Below are 12,966 nucleotides of genomic sequence, written 5' to 3' on the forward strand. Positions count from 1 at the left end.
CCTCCTCCCTCAGTGGCCTCTAACTCTTCCTCTTATTGGTTCCTTTTTCTTGACTTCCCACCCCTTACAACATTGGTGCCTGCCATGCTCAATCCTTAAATTTTCCTTTCCTGGCTGCTTTCCTCCTCTCTCAGGCCAGGAAGGCTGCTGATGAATCCCTTTAGATTGGACATTCTCTCCTGAGAATTCTCCAGGTTTTCCATATGACCCTGAACTTAGATGCTTCATGTGCACCTTTACTCTGATAAGTTTAGCACAGAACTCATTTACATTCCTACAAGAACAGCTCCTCTCTATTTGCTATTTCTCTTAGCAAATGGAATCATCACCTGCTTTCCTGAAAACTCCAGTCAGAAATCTGGTGTCACCTATGCCTCCTCTTCTTTACCTTCCAACCACCAAACCCTAACTATTCCATTTTCTAAATAGCATGAGAGCTTTCTCAAATTCCCCGCTGATGCTTCTGTTAAAGCCTGTCTTCCTCTGGGAATAACCTCCCCACTGTTAATTTCTCTCCTACTGGTCAATGACACCAGATGAATCTTTCTAAAACTCCTAGTTGAAGACATTTACAAACCTTCAAAGCAGCCCTAGCTTAAAACCTTTAGTGTCATGTCAACCATCATCTGCTTTCAGGAAAGTTTTGTCTTGTTAATGTCTTTGTAGCTTGATATGACCTTGCCCTGCTCACTTCAGCTGCAAACCAGCCACACCTAACTTCTCCTATGTACAAGACACACCATGGACTTTGACACCTTTATAACCCCCCCCCCCCTTTTTTTTAACTTGCTTCTCTGTTTGGAATGACCTTCCCTCTTCCTATTTGGTTTCTTTTCCTCATCCATCAGAACTCTACCTTAAGTCTCTATCAAGAATTCCTTCTAAAGGAGAGATAGCTGCTTCCTTTTCCAAGCTCCAACGGAAGAGGTACATTTATTACATTGTTACTTATGCCAGGGTCTCCCTGTCAGGCTGTGAGCTTATTAAAGATAAGCACTTCGCCTTACCTTTAAATCAAGACAAAGCATTGTGTTGGTAATTATCCATGTTTACAGTGAATGCCCGATGACCTGCTGTGGGTCCTAGTTTCTTAGTGCAGGAGTTCTGGATCGAGGTTTTTGAGCGGTTATCCAGAAATTTCTTCTCCCACCTTATTTTTTATTTTTTCATTTAGAAAAAAAAAAGTTACACAGTAATCTCAATGTCCCCCATTAACATTTAATCGATATGACATTTACACAACTATTTTGTGAAGTATATATGGTCTCATGCTAATTCATACCTCCTGCTAATTTCTCATCTAGAAGGCACAGAATATCAGGAGTGTCCACAGGGACCATATTTCAACAAAAAGATCCTAATTTTTAACAAAACTGGGTTCAAGCTTTGTTCTTGTTCACCTTTTGCTGTGGTTGTGGACAAGAAGGAGAGTTTTTTTATGTTTTTGGTATTTGACTCTATTCTATCCAGAGAATTAAAAATTCTAGCTTCTGAGAACTGAATTTGCAGGAGAGGAGGTTAGCACTAGCAAAACAAATCCACATTCAGTCTCCTAAGACCCTTTTTCTCCTCTTTTCCCTGACCTTTCCCTGCTGTTAATTAGGCAACTTCTTATCCTAATTACCGAGTTATCTTAGTGACCGGCCACTCCACCCGCTGCTACACTGTCCCCAGAGCGCAGCTTTTCCGAGGGGAACTGGCCTCCTAGTTTCCAGTCCCTGGGCTCTCGGGCGACGCGAGGTGGTGGTAGAAAGTGGAGCTCCAGCAAGAACAGCTTGAGCCCGGCTTCCTGCTGCAGTTGCAAGTGTAGTTACAAGTGTAGCCTCATACAGACCCTGTCATCCCAGAGCGGTTACCTCGGTGGGCGCAGCGCCTGGCTTCCCAGAGGGTGTCAGCATTGTTAGCCAGGGAGGATGCTCCCGCAATGGTGGCAGGGAGGTGTCGAGGGTATGCTCAGTGGGCCTGCCTGTTAACGGCACGTGTGAGGCGCGGAGTGAGGGGTGGAGGAAATGGGAAAGGACGTGAAAGAGAGCAAAGAGTCAAGAGAGGGTCTGTGTAAGAAAGTGCTCAGTGTGTGTGAGAAAGTGTGTGTGTGTGTTGTGGGTTTGAGATGGTGAGAATGTGAGGCTGTTTTGTGAGTCCTTAAGCAGCAGGTGTGTGTGTGTGTGTGTGTGTGTGTGTGTGAGGCAGAAGTGTTGTGTGAGTGTGGTGTGTGTGTGTGTGGAAGCAGGTGTGTGTGTATGGCATGTGAGTGTTGAGGAAGGTGTGTGTAAGTGTGGAGATAAGAATGCATGAGTGGGGAGGCAGGCACGTGTGTGAATGTGAGGGGTGAGTGTGGAGGCAGGCACAAGTATGAGTGTGAGGTGTGAGTGTGAAGGCATGTGTGTGAGGTGTGGGTGTGAAGGGGCGTTTGTGTGAGGTGTGAGTGTGGAGGCAGGTGCGTGTGAGTGTGGAGGCAGGCATATGTGAGGTGTGGAAGCAGGCGCGCACGCGTGTGTGTGTGAGGTGTGAGGGTAGAGGCAAGCGTGTGTGTGTAAATGTGGAGGCAGGAGTGTGTGTGAGTGTGTGTGGGAGGTGTAAGTGTGGAGCCAGGCATGTGTGTGTGAGGTGAGTGTGGAGACAGGCGTGTGTGTGAGGTAAGTGTGGTGGCAGGCGTGTGTGTAAGTGTGGAGGCAGGCGTGTGTGTGAGGTGAGTATGGAGGCAGGCTTGTGTGTGTGTGAGTTGAGTGTGGAGGCAGGCGTGTGTGCACGTGTGTGAGGTGAGTGTGGAGGCAGGCTTGTGTGTGTGCGTGTGTGAGGTGCGTGTGTGTGTGCGTGCGTGTGTGTGAGGTGTTTGCAGGCGCGCGTGCGGGAGCGGCGCGCGTGCGGCGGCGCCGCGTGTGGGAGCGGGGAGCGCGCGCGCGTGCCCGGGGCGCGGGGCGGGGGCGGCGCGGCGGGCAGGGCGGCGGCAGGCGGGGCGGCTGCGGCGCGAGTCCGGGGCGCTCTCCAGTCCGCGCTCCGAGCCGCCAGCGAGCGGACGCGCCCCCACCGCCCGCGCCCCGTCCCGGCTCCGAGCGCCGCTGCCCCCCGCGCCCGCCCGCGCCCGCCCGCGCCACACTTCCTTGCCGCAACTTCGGAAGCCGCGCGCCGCCCGCGCTCGCCCGCTCGCAAGTTCGCAAAGTTGGGGGGCCCCGGGGCCGGTTCCCTTTTCCTCGCTCGCCACCGTCCTCCGCGGCGCCCCCCGGTGCCCCCAGTCTCTTCGCCTCCTCGGGGCCCGGGACGCGGCGCGTGGGGCCCCCTCGCCTGGACGAGGGCGCTCGCCTCTGCCCTGACGAGAACCCGCCGTTCCCCGAAGGTGAGTGACCGCCGCCGCCCCCCCTCGGACCCCGATCGCGCGCCCGCGGCGCTCCCCACGACGGCCGGCGGAGACGGGGTGCCTGGGAGACGGGGGTCGATGTCTGCCGGGCTTGTCTGGGACCCCTCGTCCCGCCGGTCACACTTCTCCTCAGACAAGTCTAGGGAACTGCGGGGTTTGAGGGGGCGTCTGAGACGGGGCCGAGAGTTGAGGAGGGGTCCAGGGAGGCGGGCGAGCAGCGGGCGAGCGTCAGCCGGGATTGGAGCCGGGGGGTCCTGGGATGGGGGTCGGAGCGGGGAGTGCAGAGACGCCGGGTCTCGGGGCTCCCCGGGGCGCGCGGGAGTCGGGGCTCGCTCGGACGCGCTCTGGGACGGGAGCGCGGGGTTCCCGGCGGTGCTCCGGGGGGTTCCCGGGAGCCCCCGGGGTCGCGGGGCGAGGACTGAGCGTCCCCCGCGCGCGCCGCGCCGCTGATGCCCCGGGCTGGACCGGGGGGCGCTCCGGGCACCTCCGCGCGCCGCGTCCCGCGACCCCGCGCCCGGCGCTGTCCGGCCCCGAGGCGCGCCCGGAACCCGAGCGAGACCTTGAGCGCGAGATGAACCTGGGCACACGCGTGTCGGCGTGCGACGGAAAAACGCCAACTCGAGCCCACCGCGCACGAGCCGTTTTCTTTGTAGCAACTTAAGTTGGGGCGGCCCCATTGTGGGTCCCGGGGATCGCGCCCGGGAAAGAATCCCGCTCCTTTCCCAGGGAGCCGCCGCGCTCGCTCGCTCGCTCCACACGGTCCCCGCGCCGCCCCCACCCCCCGGCGCCCCCCGCCGCCTCCTGTCTCGCTTCCTGAACCCTTTTTCTTCTCGGAAGGAGGGAATCTCGGCACCCCCCTCCTCTCCTCCTCCCACCCGGTCCCGGAGCGCCTGTGAGAACCCGGGGAGTCGTCAATGGAAATAAATAGGACCCCGCGCCATTCTCCGCCCCCTTCAAACAAGAAAAATCCTCGCCGGGCTGGCAGAAGTGGAGATAAAACATCCCTCCCGAGGGAGCGCTTGTGAGGATTTGATGGGATTGAATTGTTTTATTATCCTCAAAGAGGTGATGGATGGATGCGAGAGCAAATATGTGTGCAGAGCGGAGGGACCGAGGGCGACCGGTATTTATTCGTCCTCATTATTGTTTAGTAAGAGTGATAATAAGGCTGTAACCCAGGCTGAAGGCAGTGTTTATATTTGGTTTTGATTTTATGTCAGTCTCTTATTACAAGTGGTTTCCGAAAGTGAAAACACCAAAAGAGTATTAATTCCTCGGTCTCATTCTGCATATGGGATTAATCAGATGTCAGAAAGATACTGTCATTTTTACCAGTTTCAATCCGTGAACTTTTAAAAGGGCACTCTTAAAGAAATGCCCTCATTTGCCTCAATCTGTCGGCTTAAAGTTTGAAGGGAAAAAGAATACTTGGCAAACATAATTAATTATGGTCCCAATTCCCATTTTCAATCTAAACCTATATTCAGGATTATATTAAAATATCGGTTATCTTTTAAAGTGATTCTGATTAAATTCTTGTAGGGAGGGTCAGATGGGAACAAGACACCCAGGAGTTAGAGAAATTAGTACCATTTCAGATTTTTCTCAAATATCTCCCACTTCTTCAAGAAAGAAATGACAAGCGCGTTCTTTGCACAATTCTTAACGTCAGTGAATGTCCTTAGTCTTTACCCTGCAGTCCAAACATAACAGCTTGCAGCTTTTTCTGTATTGTTTTCATTTTAATGTCAAGACGGTTTATTCATTAAACCTGTATGTTGAAAACACAAGTTTGGCATGGCAGTAACACTCTGTTTTAATTAGTAACTATCATAAAAAAGAAGCTAGACCTCTGTAATGGGCCTAAGTTGCTATGAATTACGTGTGGTTTAAATTATGCCTTTATTGCAGTAGAAATGAAACCATGAATATAAAACATCTTTTAATCACTTGCAGATACAGCTTTTATCTCTTAAGAAGTAACAAAATGTATATTTGAAAACATCCTTTTGAGAATGAAGACCCCCCTCCCCCAATTAATCTTTCCTGGATGTGTTGAACATTCATGTGGTAAAGTATCGCTTTAAAGACACCATGTCATAACCTTGGCAATACCACGCTGAGGGAACTGCATTTAAAGTAGCCACAGTAGGTCAGTCTTCAGATAGATAACTTAACACAGTGACTTTTACAATCATCGGCTGCATGAACCTGGTGATTTCTATTTTCGTTTTCTCCCTTGAATTTATTGACCAGATCTTCTCTGTGGAAGGGTGGGCAAAGTGTGTTGTAAAACTCTAGCAAGTTGTTTGAAAGGAAGCAGTAGGGGCAGGGGAGAAAGTAGAAATCAAGTGTATTTGTATTGTTAACTTCCTCTTTTTCCACAGAAATTCGATTTAGTCTATCTGGAGGTCAGAACTTTAAAAAAAAAATTGTGTTATGTAGTTACTGTTGGTCTAGAACTCAGTTTTCATTTTGATATTATGGATAAGTAGATATTGGAAATGCACTAAGAATATTGAATTAATAGATTATTTGGAGTGGTATGGATGCCTCATAATTCACACTAAAATTCTTTTTATCTCTTTCATTAGTTTTCTCAATGATAAGGTAGTTGATTCTAGTGACCAAGCCATGCTCACACACACGTCTTTTATTTTTATAAAACTACCTGTTCTCTTGCCAGTTTTTGCTTTGGGGAGCCCATGTCACCTGGTGTCAACTTGTTAATGACCATGCTAAAGCATGACATGGTTTGTTACTATCAACCAGTCACCAGAGAGAAAAAGCAGGTGTAACCTGCAAATATTCTGATTATATGACCTTGAAACAATAACTGGAATAATTAAACATTTATTTTGGAATATAAATTTATCCTGCTGTTGGCTTATAATCATTTAGTAGAAGCAACAACTACATAAAACTTGTACTTAAAGAATAAACAGTAAACCATACCAACTATTTGCCTTAAAAACTGACTTCTAGATTAAAATACTCCCAATATTCAAATATTTTGCAATTTAAATCCTAAAGTTAGGTAAAATTCTGCCATATTTTCCACTACATTGCAAATGCAGATTGATATCTAGGATGCATGCAGTCATGCCTCTGCATGCTAATTTCTAGAGGGAAAAGTACATAGTTTAGGGGCTGGAGAGATAGTACAGAAGGTAGGGAGTTTGCCTTGCACGCGGCTGACCCGGGTTCGATTCCCAGCACCCCCATGGTCCCCTGAACACTGCCAGGAGTAATTCCTGAGTGCAGAGCCAGGAGTAATCCCTGTGCATTGCCGGGTGTGACTCAAACAGCAAAAAAAAAAAGAAAAAAAAACATAGTTTATGGTTATTTTTGTTGCCATAAAAGAAGCATATAGAATTACATAGAAAACCAAGCTGCTAATAATTTATTGTGTTATTTGATGGAATGTTGATCATAATTTATTTAAAGATATGGGTATAAACAGGCCATTTTAATGTGCATCTGTGTTTGTCTGGATGTATGTACAGATTCATGTATCACTTGCTGTTTTTTAGTCTACCAGTCGACGAAACCACTTTGAAAGCAGGTGTTTTCTTTGCTACTCCTATGCCAAACACACTCCAAATCTCCCAAATGCTCTATCTATACTTTCCCTCTTCTTTCTGGCAGTTTTCTGAAACCTGCAAACTAACAAATATATATGTTTTAGCTTTTAAAATATTGGGGAAATATGTAATACTTAGTCACCCCCAATAGAAAGATATTGTGTGTTTTCCATTAAACATTTTAAGAGTAAAATATTTGATCAGTATGGAATAAAAACAAGCATTAAGTCTCTGCAGATTTTTCCCTTTGGGATGAAGAGACCAATTTGACCACAGAACAGCTGGATATTGGTTCCTGTTACAATGTCAATTTTTTTAAGAGCTCACTGAGATAGATTTAATTCAAACTTCATTTTAAAGGTCTTCATGTTTACAAATTAGGAACTTCCAAGGTTACATACATATCATTTGTCTTTTAATAATTTATGAATCCTTTAGTAACCAGTTTATTTTCATAATTTGGAAAATAGTTTGGAGGTTTTAATCTGTTAATTTTTGCCCTGTAGAAAATTTAAATAAAACACATTATGTGCCATATATTTTTCTTTTTTTCTTTTTATTTTTTAGTGGGTGGAAGGTGGCTTGGTTGACATCCGAGCTCAAGGCTTATTCCTGGCTCTGTGTTCAGGGTTCACTTCTGGCACTATTCAGGAGACCATCTGGGGTGCCAGGGATCGAATTGGAGTCAGCCATATGCAAAGCCCCCAATGTTTCATATATTATCTCTCTGACCCCTTATGTTTCCTATATTTCTCAGAGGATTTATATTTAGTTTCACTTGTGAAAATTCTGAAATCTTTTCTTTAAAACGTGGCAAAATGTGTATTAACCTACCAAGTGTTTCTTTTAATTATTATTATGAGAGAATTTTCTGTATTTTATATAGTTCTGAGAAAAGAAAAAAATCATTTTTAAAAATGAGGAGGTTATACAAAGTTTGGAAAGAACTCAATGAAAACATGATTACCATTACGTATGATTGGAAATCATCTCCTTAGAGTGAACTCTTAGACACTGCCTCCAAATAATAAAAATCAAGTTATCAATTTATATTTGTTTCTCTTCTCTCATTGGAATGATTTCAATGTCACAATAGTGATAACCAACCAAATGTAGGCAACTCTACAACTTTCTGTCTGTTGAGGTTTCTTCTCCCTAACATGAAACAAAGGTAAACACCATCTTCCAGCTGTGTGCTCAGAAAGTGTGTCATTTATTCCACGATCTGAACACAAAGCCAAAAACATGGACTATATTTAAATGGAAGTTTTATCAACAACTGGAAATTGTCTTAACTGTAACTGGTTCTTTGAGGCAATGTGCTTATATAGAGAGAGATCTAGGGAATAGAATAATGGGACTGGAATGGAGCTTTTTAAAAGAATAACTTGTAAAAATTGAACTCATAAGATTTGTAAAGTGTTATAAATTGTGAGATTGTGTTTTTGAAACTATCATGGTTATTTTAAAAGAAACTCTGAACAAGAACTTATAGGCAGGAATTGGAGGATGTATTCGAGGAATTGGGACATAAAATCTTAATTTGATTGCCCCACTACTTGGTCTCCTGACTAGGACCTTCTGAAGATCCCAAGGACCCCAGCACCACAGATCTTGAGCAGCCCACATCTTCAAGCCCTTCCTTCCACTGCAATCTGGTTGGCCAAGAATTGCTGAGAGTGACCCCAGGCCTTCTGAGCACTGCTTGGGAGCCCCCCCCCCATTTAATTTTTTTAAAAAAGTTTAAGACTATATAAGTAAAAGGTACCAGATGTGGGAAATTGGCAAAAAAAATTGGGGACAATAGTGTGATATTGTTTGAAAATATTAAATGAAGAAATGGAAAAACTAATGTAAAAGTATTTAATTTAATTAGGATTTGTTCTCAACTTAGGTATTTTCAAGTGACCCTATTTCCTGCAGTAGAGATTATTACAGTATCACCTTGTAACAATCTGCAATTTATTCCAGTAATAAAATGTTTTCTAATTAAATTTTTTTTTTTGCTTTTTTTTTTTGGGTCACACCTAACAATGCACAGAGGTTACTCCTGAGGTGATGCACTCAGGAATTACCCCTGGCGGTGCTCAGGGGACCATATGGGATGCTGGGAATTGAACTCGGGTTGGCCGCATGCAAGGCAAACACTCTACCCGCTGTGCTATTGCTCCAGCTTTATCTTACCTTTACCTAATTAAATTATCTGCGGTATGTACCCAAATAATAAAGACTTACATACAAATGTAAATATGCTTACTCCTGTTAGTTATTAAGTTTAAAATAATGAACATTTTACTATTAATGATATATTAGCATATATCATTATTTAAATATAAATATGTATAGATTACATAAATTAATAACATATTTTATATGAAATTTTTAAAATAACTCAAATTCACTGATGGTATTCAAAGCTTGAACTGGGATTGATTCAGAATTGGATTCTGTAAGTTAGAGAGAGAGTTGTTGCAACCACTGGTGGCAGAGATAAAAAATAACAGTGCTAAAACACCTAGAAAACATAAAAGACCGGTCCTTTTTCTCTTTGCCTTCGTGTGTTTCTCCTATATCTCAGTTCTAGGATGCTCCTTTGAAGTTTGTCACATGTAATATGAAAAAATAAAGTTGCCTCTTAAATGGGAGATAAAAGCTTAACTCTCTAGCAGTCACATATTACTAGATGAAGTAACAGGAAAATTGGGTGAGAGATGGTCTGAGAAGCATGGAGAAAGCTACCGTTGCCCACAGATATTCCTTAAGCCTCACAGGGTACTGAAATATCACCTGCAAAAATATTTCTCTTTTTTGAAGTGATTTTGTTTCCAGAGTCCCCTGTAAGTATGAAAATATCCATGGGTGGGAAACAAGGTAGACTGAGATCCATTTACATTTTACAAACATGTTATTAACAAGACAAACTAGATTGGAATGATGCTAACTAACCGAAGACAGAATTTTAGAGAGGAGTAGTAAGTATCACTTTGCATCTCTTTGACCCTCCTTCTTCAGCAGCCTATCCTAAATATATGCCTTTTCTTTATTCTTTTCCTCCAAAATTGATTCTTAGTTTCTCATACTATCATACAAGGTAGACACAGAACCAGCTTCCCAATCTGCATTTGGAATCACTCCCCCGAGTTGTTTGATACTGTGTGTTGCCATCTCAAAATTTTTATTTTTGAACAAGTTATCATTAACTGAGACCACAGATAAAGCAGCCTGCTTCTTTCTGTCTTGGTGTGAATTCAAACTTTGACTCTGATGTTGAGAAATTAGGAAAGACATATGATCTTTACAAGGTTAGTCCATATATATGTATATATTTAACTTTTTTATTGAATCACTATAAGCTAGACCCTTACAAAGCTGTTCATGATTGGATTTCAATCATACAGTATTCCAATACCCATTCCTCCACCAGCACCAGTGTTCCCAGATTCCTTCCCACTATCCCCCCTGCCCCTACCTGCCCCTATGGCAGGCACCTTTCTTCTCTCTCTCTCTCTCTCTCTCTCTCTCTCTCTCTCTCTCTCTCTCTCTCTCTCTCTCTCTGTCTCTCCCCTTTTGGGCATTGTGGTTTGCAATATTGATACTGAAAGATTACTGAGAATATTCCTTACCTGATTTTAACCCTCAGATCTTGTCCAGCATTACCATTCCCAGCTATTATTGTCATACTGGTCTTTTCTCTATCTTACCTACCCTCACCACACGGCAGAGTCTGGCAAACTCCCCGTAGTATACCCAATATGCCAAATACCAGTAACAATGATGGGTCTCATTCTCCTAACCCTGAAAAAGCCTTGAATATGGCACTTTTTAAAAAAATCTCAGGGCTAGGACGAAGAAGACGTTACTGGCACCTGCTCGAGGCAATCGACGAACAACAGGGTGGTCGTGATCGTGATCGTGACCTACCCTCAACCTCCCCCCACCCGCCCGACTGTGGTAAGTTCCAACCATTGACCAGTCCTCGTAACTCCTGTTTTCCATGGCCATGGCTATTAGTCTTCTACTATATATAATACATATATATATTTATATTCCACAAATGAAAGTAGTCATTCTATATCTGTCTCTCCTTCAGACTCATTTAACTTAGCATGATACTCTCCATGTCCATCTATTTATAGGCAAATTTCATGACTTCATTTTTTCTAACAGCTGCATAATATTCCATTATATAGATGTGCCATAGTTTCTTTACACATTTACCTGTTCTTGGACACTCAGATTGTTTCCAGATTCTGGCTATGGTGAATAGTGCTGCAATGAACCATAGGCGTGCAAATGGTGTTTCTGCTGTGTGTTTTTGGGCACCCAGGGAAATATATAAATATATGCATATATTTCAAATTGTCTTCAGTAAAAAATTGAAGTGGAGGTCTTCCTTTCTTCTAAATTCAGACTGAACAGGTACCCAGTATCTGATAGCCTCTCTATAAGAAAGTGTCTCATTATAGTGAGAGAAGAAAATACCTTAAAGTTTATTTCACTATTTGTATAAAGGATAAATATTAGTTTTACTAATATTCCCTAAAATTATATTTATTAACAGACATTTAGCACTTTACATAGGTGTTTCTTAAAGTGGGTGATGGCATCCACTGGGGATACTGGAATGATTCAGGGAGGGCTGTTAGTTGTTCCTTGGATGCTCTCGGGAGAAATTTTTGTTTTCTTATTAAATATAAATTTCCAAGTGGGGTGTTACTAAGATTTGTGTCTGAAAAGACAAAGTACATTTGAGAACCACTGTTTCAGAGGTCTATGAAAAATAGAAAAATGTTTTTGTGGCTTGGGGAGATGACTCAAAGAATTAGAGTGCATGCCTGGCATTCGCATGATCCTGGGTTTTATAATATGAGGCACCACTTGGCCCACCAAGCACCATGAGAAGACCCCTCACAACTCTTCCATAACTTGAATGTTGTCTCTTATGACACCGTCGAATTCTCTAATTCTCCTGCATCCACCTGCCTCCCTCTGATTATTGCAAATCCCTGATTTGTTTCTGCTCCCGCCCTCTTTTATTTTTTTCCGTTGTTTTCATTTGGGGGCCATACCTCAGGATGTTTACTCCTGGCTCTGCACTCAGGAATTACTTCTGATGGTGCTCAAGGGATCATATGGGATGCTGGGGATCAAATCCAGGTTGGCCCTTCCTCTTAACTATGGTTCCAGCCCCAATCTTTTCTTTCTTTTTAATTAACTTCTGCATGTAAGTGATATCATACAGTGTTTGTATTTCTCTATCTTATTTCACTTGCTTAATTTCCCCAAAGTTTAACCCTCTTGTCAAGATAGCAGGATGTCCTTTTTAAATGGTGAATAGTATTCCATTACTTATATGTAAGCCAAATCTTCCTTTATCTGTTCATCTGTCTGTAAATAAATAGGTGGTTTACATGTCATAGCTATTGTCAACAAAAACTTTTAAAATAAAGACTAACTATAGTTTCAGAAGCAAGATTAATGAAAATTTCAAAAGCATTTATTTGTCTTAGGTTTTCAGCCATACCTGGTGGTGTTCAGGACTTACTCTTGACTCTGCAAGTAGGGGTCACTCCTATGGGCTTGGGGAACCATATGGGGTGCCAGAGATCAAACCTGGGTTGGCTGTATGCAAGGTAAGCACCCTCCCCACTGTTTTACCACTCTGGCCTGGCCCCAGGAAATTTTTACAGCTCTTAAATTGAATAGAATGACAAAGTAATTCACATACACATGTTTTAATTAGAATTTTATAGTAATTAAAAATACCATTAAACTTAAATTTACAAGACCCTAATTATCAATATCATATGTGCTAAATGTCTATTTTTTTATATGTGTTAACATTTTAGGAAATCTTTTAGGGGCAATTGATTAAACATTTCCACTTTCAAATCAATATTAAAAATTATGCCTAGAATTTTGCCTTTCAGGATAATGATATTCTTGTTAGAAATCTCACAAAGAGCTAGGGGAAGTAAATAAATAATGCCCTACACCTGTATTTCTAGAAGGCTAAAGTTATTGTTT

At 43.2% G+C, this 12,966-nt stretch overlaps 1 protein-coding gene across 1 annotated transcript in view; it reads left to right on the plus strand.

Moving 5' to 3' along the window:
• The first annotated feature begins 3,112 nt into the window (after positions 1-3,112).
• NDNF (neuron derived neurotrophic factor) overlaps positions 3,113-12,966 on the plus strand; it is a 41,585-nt gene continuing 31,731 nt past the window's right edge. The window contains exon 1 of the mRNA XM_056116773.1: positions 3,113-3,334. The gene's annotated coding sequence lies outside the window, so the exon portion shown is untranslated. The remainder of the gene's footprint in view (positions 3,335-12,966) is intronic.

The sequence above is a fragment of the Sorex fumeus genome, unplaced genomic scaffold (genome assembly GCF_029834395.1).
Source record: "Sorex fumeus unplaced genomic scaffold, SorFum_2.1 ptg000033l, whole genome shotgun sequence".
Lineage (NCBI taxonomy): Eukaryota > Metazoa > Chordata > Mammalia > Eulipotyphla > Soricidae > Sorex > Sorex fumeus.